This window comes from Hemiscyllium ocellatum, unplaced genomic scaffold, assembly GCF_020745735.1.
Source record: "Hemiscyllium ocellatum isolate sHemOce1 unplaced genomic scaffold, sHemOce1.pat.X.cur. scaffold_475_pat_ctg1, whole genome shotgun sequence".
Lineage (NCBI taxonomy): Eukaryota > Metazoa > Chordata > Chondrichthyes > Orectolobiformes > Hemiscylliidae > Hemiscyllium > Hemiscyllium ocellatum.
Genome location: NW_026869076.1, coordinates 449,083 through 465,543, shown reverse-complemented (window position 1 = coordinate 465,543; position 16,461 = coordinate 449,083). Strand labels below are relative to the sequence as shown.

The 16,461-nt window shown below is 41.0% G+C and overlaps 1 non-coding gene across 1 annotated transcript; it reads right to left on the bottom strand.

Annotated features, from left to right (window-relative positions):
• Positions 1 to 16,051: 16,051 nt before the first annotated feature.
• trnah-aug (transfer RNA histidin (anticodon AUG)) lies at positions 16,052 to 16,124 on the bottom strand. Its single transcript has one exon. It is a non-coding gene; the product is annotated as a tRNA-His (tRNA).
• Between the last annotated feature and the right edge of the window lie 337 nt (positions 16,125 to 16,461).

Genomic DNA, 16,461 nt, shown 5'->3' with positions numbered 1-16,461 from the left:
CAGCAGGTAGTCAATTATGCTGTTGTTCTGCCTGGACCAAATGTTCCTGATCCTAGTAATATATTAGCCCAAATTCCAAAGGACAGTAAATGGTTCTCTGCTTTGGATATAGCAAATGCCTTCTTTAGTGTAGCGGTACACCCAGAAAGTCAATTCTGGTTCATTCAAAGGCAAATCGTATACATTCAGTTGCATGGTCTCTTTCCAGTATGAACTCGCTTGTATTTCAGCAGATTGCCGGAATCAATTAATTATTTCAAATCACAGCGGACGAATGATCTCTCCTCTGTTTGAACTCACTGGTGCCTCAGCAGACAGAATGACTGAACGAATCCTTTCCCATTCTTAGAACAGACGAACGGCCTCTCTCCACTGAGTTCGCAGATGTAAACTGAGATCAAATGACGGCCTGAATGTATTCCCTCTGAGAATGCACTTGAATGGTTTCTCGTCAGCGTGAACACGTTGATGGTACAGCAGTTCGTGAGCCCTTTTAATGCCTTTTTCATACTCTGGGCCATTAAATGGTTTCTTGTCCGTGTGAACCCACTGGTGAGTCAGCAAGTTAGAGAACTGAGCAACTCCCTTTCCAGACTCAGAACAGTTGAATTGTTTTCCCCCGGTGTGGTTGCCCTGATGAATTTTCAGGGCAGACAAGTAATTGAATCGTCATCACATTTCCGCAGTTTCTCTCCAGCGTCCCTCCAATTATGCCTCGATATTTCAAATCGTGAATACTTTCACTCCACTGTGAATGTAGCTTTCTGCTTTCATTTTCAAAGGCCGGTAAGCTTCAGGCTACATGGAACAAAGCAACTCCTTCGAATTCTGAATTAATGCTTCGTTTCAGTTTCACAACAGCAAATCCTCATCTTCGATACCACTCAAATAAATCCAGAAATATCTCAGTAAGAGAGAATCCTCAGAACACCAAAGCATATGATTTTCATTCTCCATCGGATGTGGTTATTCCAGAACAGGTCAGCATTTATTGTTCATTCCTGATTTGACTGGGTAAGGTGATGATGAGCTTCCATCTTGAACCATCGTTTCTGTGTGCTGTCGGCAGATCTAAATTATAGGTAATTGGAATCCACAATTTTGACCCAGTGATTCTGGAGTAATGGCAATATATTTCCAGATCAGGATGGTCGGTGGGTTGTAGGTCTTTCCCATCTGTCTAGTGCCCTTTTCTTTTAGATGGATGAAGTTGTGAGTTTGTAATGTACTTTTGATGGAGCCTTGGTGAATATCTGCAGTACATCTAGTGGATGGTGCAGACTGCATTTGGTTATGGTGGGAATTGATGTTTGTCGATGTTTTATTAGTTATGAGTTGCTGCTCAATTCAGCTGCTCTGTTCTGGACGGGTTTGAGCTTTTCAATATTGTTAAACTGCAGTAAGGAATCCTCAAGAAGGTTAGGATTTAAATATCTCTTGCTACTCAGATGCAAACTGATCTGTTGTGTTTCTCCTGTACATTGTTTCTTTCACACTGCAATCATCCAGGCGAAAAGGAACTATCCCATCGTGTCTCATTCTGTATTGTAAAGTAGTAAACAATTGTTAGGGAAAGAAGAAAAGAAAGAGAAGAACATTTGGTCAATGAAGTGAATAACGCTCTGGTTCTGAGAGTGAATAGCTGTTAATGGAGACTGCCAGTGACAAATCATCGGCGGCGTGTAATCGCAGGCTATGTGTTATCCAGGCTTTAGGAGTCAAGAAAATCTCTGACTATGACCTGCTCTAATTTCCTAATTCCACCACCTCCAGCGAAATGCTATTACCAAACATACATCCCCCTCTCCGCCTTTGTCCGCCTTCCCCAGGAACCATTCCCTCTGGGGCATCGTGGTGCACTGCGCCTTCTCTCTCAACACCTCCCCCAACAGCTCCATGGAAGCTTTCCCTAAAATCACGGAATATGTGACACATACATTCATAGAACATGAGAACGAGGAGCAAGGCTTTGCCGCACAGGCCTTAAAGAATACTTCGCCATTCATTCAGCTCATGCCTGATCTTTCCATGGACACGCATCCACTTAAGCAAACTCTGCAGGTAATCTTTACTTCCTTTATTGTTCAAAACAAAAGCAGCCCGAGCTAAAAAAAAACATTGATTGATGTCTCATCAACTACATCGTTGGGCAAGCACGCCATCGAGGAACAACCCTCTGGTTGAAGAAATACCTTCTCAATTCAGTCCTATATCTCGTTCTAATCTAGAGGCTGTGCCCTCTTGCCCTAGTTTCATCTGCAAATGGAAGCATGCTCTCGAGTTCTATCTCACACATGACCTTCATAATCTTATACGTTTCCATAATATCCGGCCTCATTCTTCTGAATTTTCGAAATAAGCCTATTCCACATACTCTCCTGTCATCAGCGAACACCTTCAAATCTGGAATTCCATCTGCCAGAATATTGCCCCTGAACAGCACCTTGTCGAGGCCATTTTGAAAATCTAAGTACTTCAATTCACTGGGTCCCGTTGTACACCATGATCGTAATGCCATCATAGAATACGAAAAGGTTTTGCAGGAATGACCTGCTCTTCATTAATCCAGACTGCATCTGTCAAATTTATACGGAGAAGCCCCTCTATTTTTTCCTCGATTAAAGACTGAAGAAATTTATGCACTACAGATGTTAAACAAACTAGTCTATTATGTTGGAGAATGGGTCTAGGTGGGTTGCACTTTGGCGGTCAGTGTGGACTTGTTGGGACAAAGGGCCTGCTTCGATACTCTAAGTAATCTGATCTAATTCCTCATATTTTGTCTGCCTCACTTTTTAAACAGTGACGCCATATTTGTGTTTTCCAATCTGCTGGGACTGCCTAGAGACCAACGAATTTTGCAAAATTACCGCAAGCATATACCATTGCTTTTAGTACCCTGCGATGCATTCCATGCAGTCCTGGAGACGTAACCATCTTTTGCAATATTAGCTTCAACAATCCAACACTAGCTCTTTTGTTATAATGACTGTTCCCATGTCGTCACCAAACATGACCTCTTTGTCAATTACTCGCATGTTATTAATATCCTCCACTGTGAAGACCGACGCAAATGCCTGATCAATGTCACTGCTATTTCCGCATATCCCATAAGTGAATGTCCCTTCTCATCCACGAGAGGGTCAACGTTTACTTTTGCCTCTCTTTTTCATTTCATACTTTACTAGAATCTTCTGCTATCAATCTTTATATTCTGTGATATTTTTAATGCCATGTTCTTTCTTACACTTTTCTGCATTAAATTCCATTTGCCAACTCTCAGCCCAACTCTGCTGCATACCTGTGTCACTGTGTTATCTACAATATCTTTCAGCACTGTGTACAAATTTCCCGAACGTAGTGTCGTCCGCAAATTTACTAACCCATCCTTCTCCGCCCCCATCCAGCTCGTTTACAAAAAAATGACAAAAAGCAGTGAACCCAAAACAGATCGTTGCAGTACACCACAAGCAACAGAATTCCAGGATGAAGTTTTCCCATCGAGTAACACCCTCTGTCTTCTTTCAGCTGGCTAATTTCTGATACAAAGCACGACATCCCCCTCATTCCCATGCCTCAGTATTTTGTGAGTCACCTGCCGTGGCGAAATTTATCAAACGGCTAACTGAAACCCAAACGTGCATTACATAAACAGCTTTATCCTCATATATCTGTTTCGTGACCTGGCAAGTTTTGACACGAGTTGTAGCTCAGTTTTAGCTTCCCAGATGAAGATTTGCTCACTGAGCTGGAAGGCTCATTTCCAGACGTTTCGTTACCCTCCTGCTTAATATATTCAGTGTGCCTACGGGTGACGGACTGTTCATGAATTCTGCTTTCTATTTATATGCTTGCGGTTCTTTGGGTTGGTGATGTCATTTCCTGTAGTGATATAATTTCCTGTTCTGTTTTTCAGCGAGTTGTAGATGAAGTCTAAATCGATGTGATTTTGATGGATTTCTAGTTGGAATTCCATGCTTCTCGGAATAATCGTGTGTGTCTCTGTTTCACTTGTGTTCGGATGGATGCGTTGTCCAAGTCAAAGTAGTGTCTTTCCTGATCTGTGTGTAAAGATACCAGTGAGAGAGGGTCACGTCGTATTGTGGCTAGTTGGTGTTCATGTATCCTGGTGGCTCGTTTTCTGCCTATTTGTCCATATGCAAAAACTGATGTCATTTCCAAAATGCCATGCAAGAACTTGACAAATATTGCATTTGATAAACATTGCATTCGCCTGAGGCAACACATCCATCCGAGGACAAGCCAAACACCTACATGCAGGAGATTTAATCGAAGCATGGCATTCCAACCAGAACTCCATCAACAAACACTTCGAGTTCGACGCCATCAACTACCCCTTGAGAAAAAAAGAACTGGATATGACATCACCATCGGAAATGACATCACCAACCCAAAGAAAAGCAAACATATCAAGAGAAAGCAGGAATCATGAACAGTGCTTCGCCTGGAGACCCACTGAAATTGTTACCGAGTAGGGTGACGAAACGTCTGGAAATGAACTTGCCAATTCAGTGAGCAAACTGACCTACAGTTCAATTACCAATTCACAGAGCTCGATAATGTTTGTAGGTGTCGTCCACCCATTCACAAAACCGGCTTGACTTGCCCTCATAAATTTATGCCAATCGAGATGATTACAAATCTTATCTCATGGAACTTTTCCAACACTTTACCCACAACCGAGGGAAGGGTCAATGGTCTATAATTTCCAGGGTTTTCTTTACTCCCTTTTTTGAATGAGAGAGCAATTTTTACTATCCTGTAGTGTTCTGGTACTCTAACTTTGGACAATAACAACATTAATATCGAAGTGGAAGAATCATAAATCTGATTCTTAGCTTCCCAGAAAGTCCTAGGATAAATACGATCTGGCCCAGGGGAATTTAGATATGTTCACATTTTCAGAGCTTATGACGCCTTGTCTTTGGGAACTTCAATCCTATTTCGTCTGGTAGCCAGTTTCTCAGCATTATCCTAGACAACATTTTGTTTTCCCGGTGCGAATCCTGACTAAAGACATTGCTTTCGCGCTTCCCCCATCGCTTCTGACTCCACGCACTACTTATCACGACTGTCCTTCATTGGCCATAGTTTATTCTATTCATTCTTTTAGCCCTCACATATCGATGGAAAGCTTTCGGATTTTCCCTTAATCTATCTGTCAACAAATTCTCTGTCCCCTCCTGGCTCGTCTTCAGTCTCTCCTCAGGTTTTTCCTATTTAACTTGTAACTCTCAATCTCCTTAACTGAGCATTCACGTCTCATGGGAACACAAGCCTTCTCAACAAGAGATTCAACTTCCTCAGTAATCTTGACTCCTGCGCTTGACAATTTCCTCCCCCTCTGACAGGTACATACTTATCAAAGACACACAGAACCTCCTCCTGGAATAAACTCCACATTTCCATTCTGCCCATTCCGTGCCGTTTCTTTGCCAACCTCTGAATGCGTAATCTTATCTAATCGCATTGCAATTTTCTTTCCCTCAGCAATAGCGCTTGCACTCCGATGTATACCTATCCCTATGAAAATCTAAAATAAACATAACTGAATTTTGGTAACTATCACCCAAGTGCTCACCTATTGCCAAATCTAACATCTTGTCGAGTTCATTACCCAGCACTAAATCTAATTTAACCTCTCCCCTTGTTGGCCTGTTCGATTACACATTATTTAAGGAATCTATCGCAGATACACTCAACACTATCCCCATCAAGGCTACCCTGACTGAGCTGCTTCGACCGATCGACATGTTGATTAAATTCTCACATGATAATTGCCATTCAATTTTTCATTTGTTATTTACACCTTTGTTCACTGCCCTCCCCAATGTCATCTTAAAATTTGGAGGCGGATAGACTCAGACAAACAGTGACATTTTCTTCTTAGAAATTCTAATTTCCTCCCAAATTGATTCAAACTCATTCTCCATAGAAACTAAATCATCTGTTTGCATCGGTCTGAGGTTGTCCTTCAATAATTGAGTTACACCACCTTCCTTACCATCCTTTCTGTCCTTCCAAATTGTCTCATACCAGTTATTTTATACCTCCCAGTCTTGACTATGCTGTCTCCATGTCTCTGCAACGTGTATTAAATCGTATTCATTTGTGATGATTTATGCCGTTATATCTCCAACTTTCTTCCAAAAAGTACGAGCATTCAGGTATAGTACCTTTATGGTCGCATTCTTACTCATTGATTAAAAAACATCTACAATAATATCTTCCACGGTATCCTTGCTTCATGCTTCTCCTCCCTTGTCCATTTCTGACCTCCATGCTTAGCATACAAGTGCTCAAATACACCTTCCAGGTGAAGCAATACTTTCCCTACACTTCGCACAATCTAGTCTACAGCTCATATTGTGGTCGCCACTACCTTAGGAAACGAAGTGTTTTGCAGAATGCCAAGTTCTATCGCCAAAAGTGTCCCTGAGCTTCCAGTTCACTGCTCCTTTAGCACAGAACCATGTTCCGTAGCGACCGTCTTTATCTCAGTCTTACTGCAGTGTTGCACCATAGCTTAGCGCATGCTGAATAAGCAGCAGACCATTTTCTGCTTGAGGGCCCCACGACCCTCCAGATAAATTTCAGTCATTTTAGAGGCCTGAAGTTTCTCATGTGTTGGCCCCCGACGCACTCACCAGGCCTAGTCACACACTACCTTTGGTTAGTCATAAACAGTCTGTGAGCAGTTGTTAATGCTCCAAACAGATCATTATCAATTCCTATGCCCAACTGCCCGTCTCTCTCTTTCGGCTCTATCCCGACATCTCGTTTCCTCCTAATTACTGCACCCCCACATATCTTCTGCATATCGACCGAAGGTTTCCTGGAAATCATCAGTGCCAAGGATGGGGTCACTGGACCAAAAATGTTAACTTCGATTTCTCTTTTCAGCATCTTCTCGTCTTTCCCCTGAGGAGGCTGGATACTGTGCTTCTGCAATGACCCCCTGCGCAGAAGACAGAACTGTTTTCATCCTGAAAGTTTCTCTTGTTGATGAATCCCATTACAATGTTTGCCACTGGCATCGACTTCGTAGGTCAATGAAAATAGAAATCATGTGTTTGGGATTTGTGCCGCCGCTCTGTTCTGGATATGATAAACAACAAGAGAGCAACATGTCTGTCATATCAGATGTGAACAGATGGCAATCTGCACAGGAGTTGGAATTAAGTAAATGTTTTTCAGTTGGAGAAATTTCAAACCATTTCTCACTGTAATAGCCTGTGGCTATCAAAGCAAAATATTTTATAACCACGAATGCTGAATACAGCGTTTTCAAGCTAAAATATCTGAATGATCATCCTCCAGAGTTACAGTACAGTCGTGTTGCAAATGGAATAACTGACTGAATCACTTTACTTGTTCAGCGAGCAAACAGTCCTCTTGTGGCAAGATATATGGGCAGAATGCAGGAGGAGGGATGGAAAGGTTCTTAAGCAGTTTGACATAGGGACTGAGGAAGTGTTCGTGGTTTTCCAGATTGAAGTGGGCATATTCCCAATTCAGGATAAACTTGTATCTTATGTTCCTCTCTGTAACAAGGGAGGAAATTGCAGGTGTTCTGAGCAATGGTTTACTTTCATCTTTGGGTTTGTAGTGGACTGGACTAACGCAAGATTGGGAGAGATAAACCAGAGAATCACACAGCAGTGAGTCTCACATCAATTGAAGGGAACCTTTTTGTGCAAACCTTGAAGGAAAGAGTTAACTGCCACTTCACCAGGCAAGGTTTCATCAGGGAGAATCATCACGGTTTTGGTACAGAATGTCATACCTAACAGATTGGATTAAATACAATTTATTGGCAAGTGATCAGGTTTTTTTTTGAACGAGGGTGGTGAAGTTGATGTAATTTGTGTGGATTCCAACATAGCCTTCAACACGACACCACTCTGAAGATTGGTAGGAAGATGCAAGTGAAAAGGGATTTTAGGTTCCCTGGCAGTTGGATACAAACATAATTGGTGGTGGTAAGAGACACAGGATGGTGATAGAAGTCTGTTTCTTGTGACTGGAACTGGTACTCAGTGATGTAACGCAAGGATGAATGCTGGGTCCCATGTCGTTTGTGAATGTGTGTAAAGAATGTAGAACAAGTTAGGAGGAAATGATAAGCAGAGTTGTCGATGATACGAATATTAGCAAAGTGGTTAATAGTGAGGAAGATCCTTTTAGGACGGAGGAGCACAGAAATGGATTTATCAAATGTCACACTCAGAAAGGCGACGTTGAAACTAACCATAAAAAACATGAGGTGATGCACATTGGAAGTAACACATCAACTGATTACACAATGATTGACAGGACACGAGGAAACCCACGGGAACAGAGAGACTTTGCATGTTGGTCAACATATCCGTGAAGGCAGCAGAACATAGTGACAATCACAACTTTATCAGTCAAGGAAAAATTTATAAAAGCAGATAAAGTGGTGCCACAAGGAGACAATGTGGTGAAGAAAGCACTTGGCACGCTTTTCGTTATTAGTCAGAAAGTCGATTATCCAAGTTGGAATGTCATGTTGTGGCGATATGGAGCATTGGTGAGATCACATTTAGAATACTGTTTACAATTATGGTCAACTTCTACAGGAAGGATTTTGTGAAAATTGAAACTGTGCACACATGATTTAAGGGATGTTGCGGGGAGCCGAGAGCTTCAGATAAGCATGGAGATGGGGTCAGCAGGGGCTTTTTCGCTGGAATGTTCCAGCCAGTGTGTCACGTTCTCATCGTTTATGAAATCATGAGGGGCATGGATCGACAACTGGCCTAAATCATTTGCGCAATATGTTGAAGTTCAAAACTAGAGGGCACAGGTTTTAGGTGACAGGCACTGAGTCACACTAAACAACAGATAGAGAGTGACAGAATGATGGTTGATTTCCAACAGGCATTGGTTAAGCTCAGTCTTTGGTTTTAAAAATAAGCATTTTCTTCGTGAAAGCATTTTGGTAGATAAGTCGTGAATAGAACATTAGGGGTATTAAAATTGAGTGATGTACCATTGAATAAGTGAGTGGGTAAAATATTGTCCAATGAACTCTGAAATGGAGAATGCCGTATTTATAAGGAACAATCAATAAAGATCTTTTAAATTAAATGTGATATTGCAGGACTCTGAAATACACACCAAAATGGCTGTGCTGGGATATGAGTCTCATTGACTTTTCTGCAGGAGCATCAACTGTTTTGGAAGTCAAATTAATATTTTTCATCTGTTCAGCAATGGCGAAGCCAATATCTATTCCACCATTCCTCTCAGAACCTGACAGGGTGAGCATGCATTGCCTGATCGAAACATTCCGGTTCATGAAACTCGTTTTTCCTTTGAGTAACAGAATGTAGCAGTTATCAAACCGCAGATTTCTCTTTTCCTTTCCCAACTTTATATTCAAACATTCAGTTGCACTGAGAGAATGCAGAATTCTACAATTTTTTTTCCCTCAGTTAATCAGCCTCAGCAGTTTTCTGTTCTTTAGTGATCTGAATGACCTGATATTTATGGGGAAAAGAATGTTGCAGTTTTCCTCGCATGCGGCAGAAGAAACAAATGAGTGGCAACAGGTGCATCTTAAATTTCTAAAGCAGTTGAGTGGTGGTGGTGTCGAGTTAAAAGCGTGGATCTTGAAAAGTACCCCTAGTAAGGCAGCATCCATGGAATAGGAAAATCGATTTTCGAGCATAAGTTCTTCGCTAGTTATGTTCGAAGCATTGACATTCCTGGTCCTCAGATATTGCCTAACCACTGTGCTTTCTAGTGCTATCCTTCCTGACTACAATCTCTCGCATCTGCAATCCTCGCCTTCTACTTCGATGGGGGTAGTGTCAGATACTGTTCTTGAGATGTAACAACATGTTCGTAATGATAGTTTGGATATGCAGTTGGAAGCTCATCACTGATGCAAATCATTCTCTACCTCCCAATCTGCCAAGCACATGCAGGTCCTGCGCCTCCCTCGTTGACATTCTCTAAACACCTGACGCCTGAAAAAAGAAGGCCTCATCATCCACTTGGGACCTTGATGCCACATGGGATCACCAGTTTCCTCAATCACCCTTCGCTCACATTATTCTAGTTTCATGACTCCAACTCAGCATTGCCCTTATGTCCTGCACATCACCTTTACAACCTACCCGCTCCACCTCCTGTCAGAACTCGCATCTTATTTTCCACCTTTATCTGCTCATCACTTTCTCAGCTATCACGCCCCCAAATTCCCAAACCACCCATTTATCTCTCCGTCCCCACGGCCACAAACCTCATTCTTGATGAGGTGTTTATGTCCGAAACTGCAATTCTCCCGCTCCTCGCATGCTGTCTGAGCAACTGTGTTTTCCATCGCCACACTGTCGACTCTGAGTTCTGGCACCTGCAGTTCTCACTTTCTCCGCGGCGCAGTTTTGTGCAAAAGTCACATCATTGAAAAAGTGCAGTTTCTGTGGATTTCTAAGTTGATAATTTCATTTGCTCAATCGGCTCTAGATGGAGTATTGAGTGTCTTTCTGCAATTATCATTATGGCAGGGATGTGACAGCACTGGAAACTGTGCAGACCAGATTTACCAGGACATTGTCTGTTCGTAGAATTTCAGTTATGAAGATTATTTGGACAGACTGCGCTGTCACAAAGATGTTCTCTTTTAAAAAAAACAACGAGCTGTACTTTTCCTCAAGGATTATGTGTCTTGACGTTGTTTTTTATCAAAGGCATTGTAAATCAGTTCAGGCTCTGAATCAGATGAAGTGTTATAGTGATGTAATTCTTCACTGTGAGGCCTTTTTTTCTCTCCATCAACAGCTGAGGCTTGTGGCCAAAGACTCTATGTTTTAGAAATGAACTGTATAATCGTAAAAGAGTGGTCAATCTGGAATGCTGAATTCCAGTTTTTAGATCCTTCAGCAGCAGTGGTGCACTAATTAATAACTTCTCTCCTTCTGCCGTTCTAATTTTTAACCGTAAGATTCTGTTTCATTTTTACTGTGTTTAAGGTGCTTTTTTTCGGAATGTTGTGTACTTTCAGAACGACATAATTCAGTTTATTTTGGAAGGACTAAGTTCTGTGGGTATTCTATATATTTTTTTATTTTTCTATCCGTGATTTTGTGATTTTTTATAATTAGCTAATTGGGTAATTATCACTGTACACTTAACGAAAAAGAATAGAATGTTACGATCTGGGTTGTCTGCTTAATAACATTTTGAATGATTTAGCCTAGCTCATAACAAATTGGAAGATAGTTGATGGATTAAAAGAGCAACCGATATATGCCTGCGTCTTCATTTTGGGTGTTGATTTGGATTGTCGTGGACAGTTCTTGGGAAAGCATGTCTCATTTAGGTACAAAGGGTTGTTTGACTATTTACGATGAAAAGTTGGCATTTTTACAAAAAACTGATTCAGGCCAGGCTTCTGGAATAAGCAAAAATGCTGGGGTTGTATTTGCCTCTTTCTGTGAGAAAAGGAGAGGTCACTCCCCGCAGTAGCTCAGCATTTCACCCAGCTGGAAAATTCATGAGAATTCGCAGAGATGTTTAAATTTTAATTGAATATGAAGCAGCTTGAGTTAGACGCGAGAGATAAGGAAAAGAGACCAGATTTCAAACAGTTTCAGGTACGATTCGAAGAAGAGAGAGCACAAGAGCAGAGAGAAAGGGAGACAGAGATTGAACTTCAGAAATTGGCAATTACTAAAGGAATTCACATTAAAACGCTGGAGATAAATGCTGAAGATAAGATTACACTGGAAGAGCATATTTTTAAAACGACAAAGAGCAGCTGAAATGGCTGATTGTAATGAACTGATCCATAAAACAAGGATGGGCTTCCAGAATCATTTTACGCCTGCGGGAAAGAAATTGGGCAAAGAGAAATCCTCACGTGGAACGGGAAAGTTAAATCTCTGTGAAGATCATGAGGATAACTTATCACAGGATATATAGGAAAACCTTGAAGGGAACAAGATCTGAGGTTTTCATTGCAATAAAGTAGGCCACATGAAATCAGTATTGGAGAACTATGGAAAGCACTGTAAAATCAAATGCAGGAAAACAAAACAAGCCTGGATGTTTTGTTGGCATGGTAATAGAAAGCACAGTGGAGGCTGGAAAGCTTCATCAGAGTGCACAAACCGATCAGAGGTTGGTAAGGGGGAAGTGCCATGTGTGCTTGAAAAATATACCTGCAAAGTTAAAGGTTATTTACCTTGGCGAGGAGTAGCAAATAGACAGGTAACAGTATTTAGGGACACAGGATCGTCTCAGTCTGTGATGCAGAAGGATGGGGAAATATGTACTCCTGAAGAACTATGTGTACAGGAATTCATGGTGGGACGAAACATTGCTCAGTGATGTACAGTGAGGCTAGAGTGGGCAGAAAAGAGTGGGGAGTTTGTAGTGGGAGTTCTGGACAAACTCTCAGCTCCAAGAAAAGAATTTGTGCTTGCAAATGATATAGCTCAATCACTGGTTAGCCTGCTCCATACTCCAGTTGAAAAGTCAGTCGAGCTGCAGGCAAGACTAGCAATGCAGGACGTTGATCAAGGAATTTTCCCAGATTGTGTCTTTACACGATCACAGAGTCACAATCGAAAGCAGGAGAAATCAAAAGGCACGGATTAGGAAGCTGAAAAATGATTGCATCCATTTATGTTAATTAGTACTTATTCCCATCTTTTATTGAATGTAGGGAATCTACACAATGCATCAAGATTACAATGTTTTTAATATCAAGTAAGTTGGACACAGCAGGGGACAAACGTTAAAAATGCAAGCATATTCAGCTCAGCTATGCTGCTGAGTTACAGCAGAAAGATGAAAAATTAAAACACTTGGATCAGAAGACATATATTCGGAAGGAGAGTGAATGCATCCCTGTGTGATATTACTTAGCAAATGATATGTTAAGGAGGAAATGGAGACCAACATATATTCAAGTATGTGAGAAATGGGCAGGATGGTTTTTTTTTCTAGTAGGGTACAGAAAAGTGGTGCTGCGAGTGCCACATGTGCCAAAAAATTGAATGTCACTTAGGCGTGAGGAAAACGGAGGCTAAAATACAAAGACATTTTTACTGGCCTGGATTGCAGATGAATGTAATTGAATTTTGCCTGACGTGTCATACATTTCAAACCATGGGAAAAAATAAAGCCTGCACCTTTAATACCTGCTGCAGCGTTCAAGGAATCTGTCTTAATTGTCTTGATGCATTCTGTAGGTTCCCTACATTCAATAAAAGATGGGAATAAGTATTAATTAACATAAATGGACGTATTGACGATATTTCCAAATGCTGTTCAATTCTGCAAGATGACAGCTAAAAGGATTGAGGAAAAATTACGATTAAAAAAAAAACTAAATATAAACTACTATCAGAGATACAATTAGATCAAGGGTCCAACTTCACATCCAACTTTCCAGGGAGTATATAGATAGCTTCGGATTAAAACGAATCAAATCCACTGTGTACCATTCAGAATCACATGGTGCACTGGAAAGGCGACGTCAATTATTAAAGACTATGTTGAGGTTTTATGGTTCGGAGCAGCCAGATTATTTCCATAAGGGAGTTGCGTCAGTGCTGTTTGCGATCTGAGATATATCGAAAGAATCCACAAAACTAAGATCATCTGAGACCAATTTGGGGCATAAAGAAAGAGGACAATTAAAATTTAATAAGGAAATATTAATAAGTCAGGTTACAGAGACCACGCATTTGGACGATGTATCAAATTTTAGAATTGGACTAAATAATGTGGGAGAGTTGTCGAGACAGCACTTAAAATTATCGCAGCAAATGGTGAAGCAGGAAGTGTATGAGAAACAAAAAAAATCAGAATTTTGCCACTGGGAACAATGTATTTATTTAAATTTCATTAATTGGTGAAACTTTAAAGCAAGGTTTCGAAGACCTTATCAAATTAAGAGGAAATCGAGTGAGGTTAGCTACTTGATAGGAACTTCTGGCATGAAGGAATCTCACAGAATGTGTGATGGGAATATGCGCTAATGGTATTTTGGCAGAGAACGAATGCAAGGGGAGAATGTGTTATTGAATACAACACACTGGGAAGAACCAATTTCAGCGAATTCTGCAACGGACGTTCCTGCTACAAAATTGGACAATGCAAAAGTTGTCCAATATTGTTAAAGTTATTCAGTTCTCTTCCAGAAGAAAATCGTAAGAGTTATTACTCTTGCATGCTGAAATAAACTGGGAATTAATAACCTATTTGTAGTTGATGTAAATATAGGAGTTGCTGTTCTGATTTTGTTACATCCTTGCAGGCATAACCCTATAAAGTTGGTGCAATTTTATAAGGAGATATCACGGATGTTCCAAGATGGCATAACCAAAGTGAGTTTCAATGAATGGAGTTCACCCATCATCATGGTGCCAAAGTCAGGTAAGACCCAAAAGTTATGTGTGGACTATCACAAAGTCAATGTTGTTAGAAAGACTGGTGCATCTACGCATCTGTAGTTGGAGGACTATGTGGAAGAGATTCGAAGAGCAACTTACATTTCCAAGTTGGAATTCCTCAAAGGTTACTGACAGTAAACTTTGTCGGAAAGATCAAAGGCAATTTTGTAACGCCAACTGGACTGCATAAATTTAAAGTAATGCCGTTTGTGCGAAAAAGATTTCACTCGTATTTCAGAGGTTAACGGACAAGGTAATTGCTGGATACACAACAGTTTGGTGTGTTGTGTGCCTGGGACATTCAGTCTCTCATGAATTGAATATTTACAGAATTTCTCGGGCTTGTTTGATCGAATACGGAAGTCAAACTGATTTGTAAACCTAACTGAAAGTATATCTGCCAAAGCCAAAGTCACCTTCCTGGACTATGTCGTTGAACACGGACAAATAGCCCCACGCGATGTGAAAACGAAAGTTACGGGGTATTTTTATACATTGTTGACGAAGAGAGCAGTACAACGGTTTACCGGATTGAGTGACTTTTTCTGAAAGTTTGTGCTGACTGTTAGAAGTGGGACTGCTCAACTCACCGAATTGCTCAAAACAGGCAAGAAATTTCAGCGAACACAAGAATTTCAAAATTTATTTGACAGCCTAAATATTTTGTTAACCATTGCCAAAGTATCAGCCACACACAATTACACGAAGGTTTTCAGTGTGCCAGTGATGTGAATGTCTCTCATCTTCTGCCCCTCTAATATCGACCTGTAAACCAGTTTCATTTGTATTCTGTGTTTATGGGGTTTAATTATCAGGACTGTTGTGTATTTTTTTGAAAAGCATAAGTAAGTCTACTTTAGATAGCTAAGATCTGTGGGTATTTTATATTCTGTTCATTGTGTTTCGTTCCTTAGTTTTGTGAATAATTTTCTCTCTGTTTTCAAAACTGGAAGTCAACCTAGCTAAAGTATTCTAAGTAAATCTTACTACACACTCACCAAAACAAACAGCGACGTTACACTCTGGATTTCCTGCATAAGAATGTTTTTAGTGGTCTGGCCTAGGCAAAACGGGAGTTATTTTTCTCAGAGCAGAGCTGAATGTGAGGAGACATGATTGCCGTCTACAAAATAATGAGGAGCATGGAATTACAGATTGAAGGAAACAGTTACTCTTGATCGATCATCAGGGTTTGTAGATTTCAGACAAGATGCAGAAAGCTTTGAATAGATTTGTCGGAAAACTTTATCTTTCTTCAGGTGGTAGACTCTGGAACTCACTCTCTATAAAGATTAGTTGGACATTGAACTTTCCATTCTTCTCTGAATGCATGGGCCAAGGCAAAAAATGCTCAAAGCCGAGCATTCCCGCGAGCAACAGTGATGTGATCCGTGGCTTTGTGAAATGGAAAGGTACCCACGACCAACGTGTGCGACTATTCAGCTTCCTTCCTGTGATGACACTGGAATATTGACCCTCAGCTTCACGTGGACATTTAATGAAGGCATTCTTATTCCTGCAGATTAAAAACTCACACCTTATTTCGGCTGAAGAGAAATCAGTTTTCAAAGCGTAATAAATGCCTGCATTTCCCTCGAGCTAGGTAGGACTTGAACCTACAGTCTCCTGATCCATAGTCAAGCGCGTTATCCATTGCGCCACTGGCCCGACGAACAGCCCACTCTATATGAGCCGTGATGTTAGCACGGACATGATTAATAGCAGTGATGTGCACGAATTGAACAAGCAACAAAGATAATCACTGTCACTGCTTCAGTCCAATCTTCACCACCTCTCGAAGCAGGGTTTTGTTCCAAAAAAAGGGCACGGATATCCATTATTTTCGTATCTGAAACATTTACAGCAAGGTAAGGGACAGAGGTGTTCATGGGGTACACTTTCCCATCAATCCAAACCTTTCCATTTCACAAAGCCACGGATCACATCACTGTTGCTCGCGGGAATGCTCGGCTTTGAGCATTTTTTTTTTGAAACTCCTTTGCCC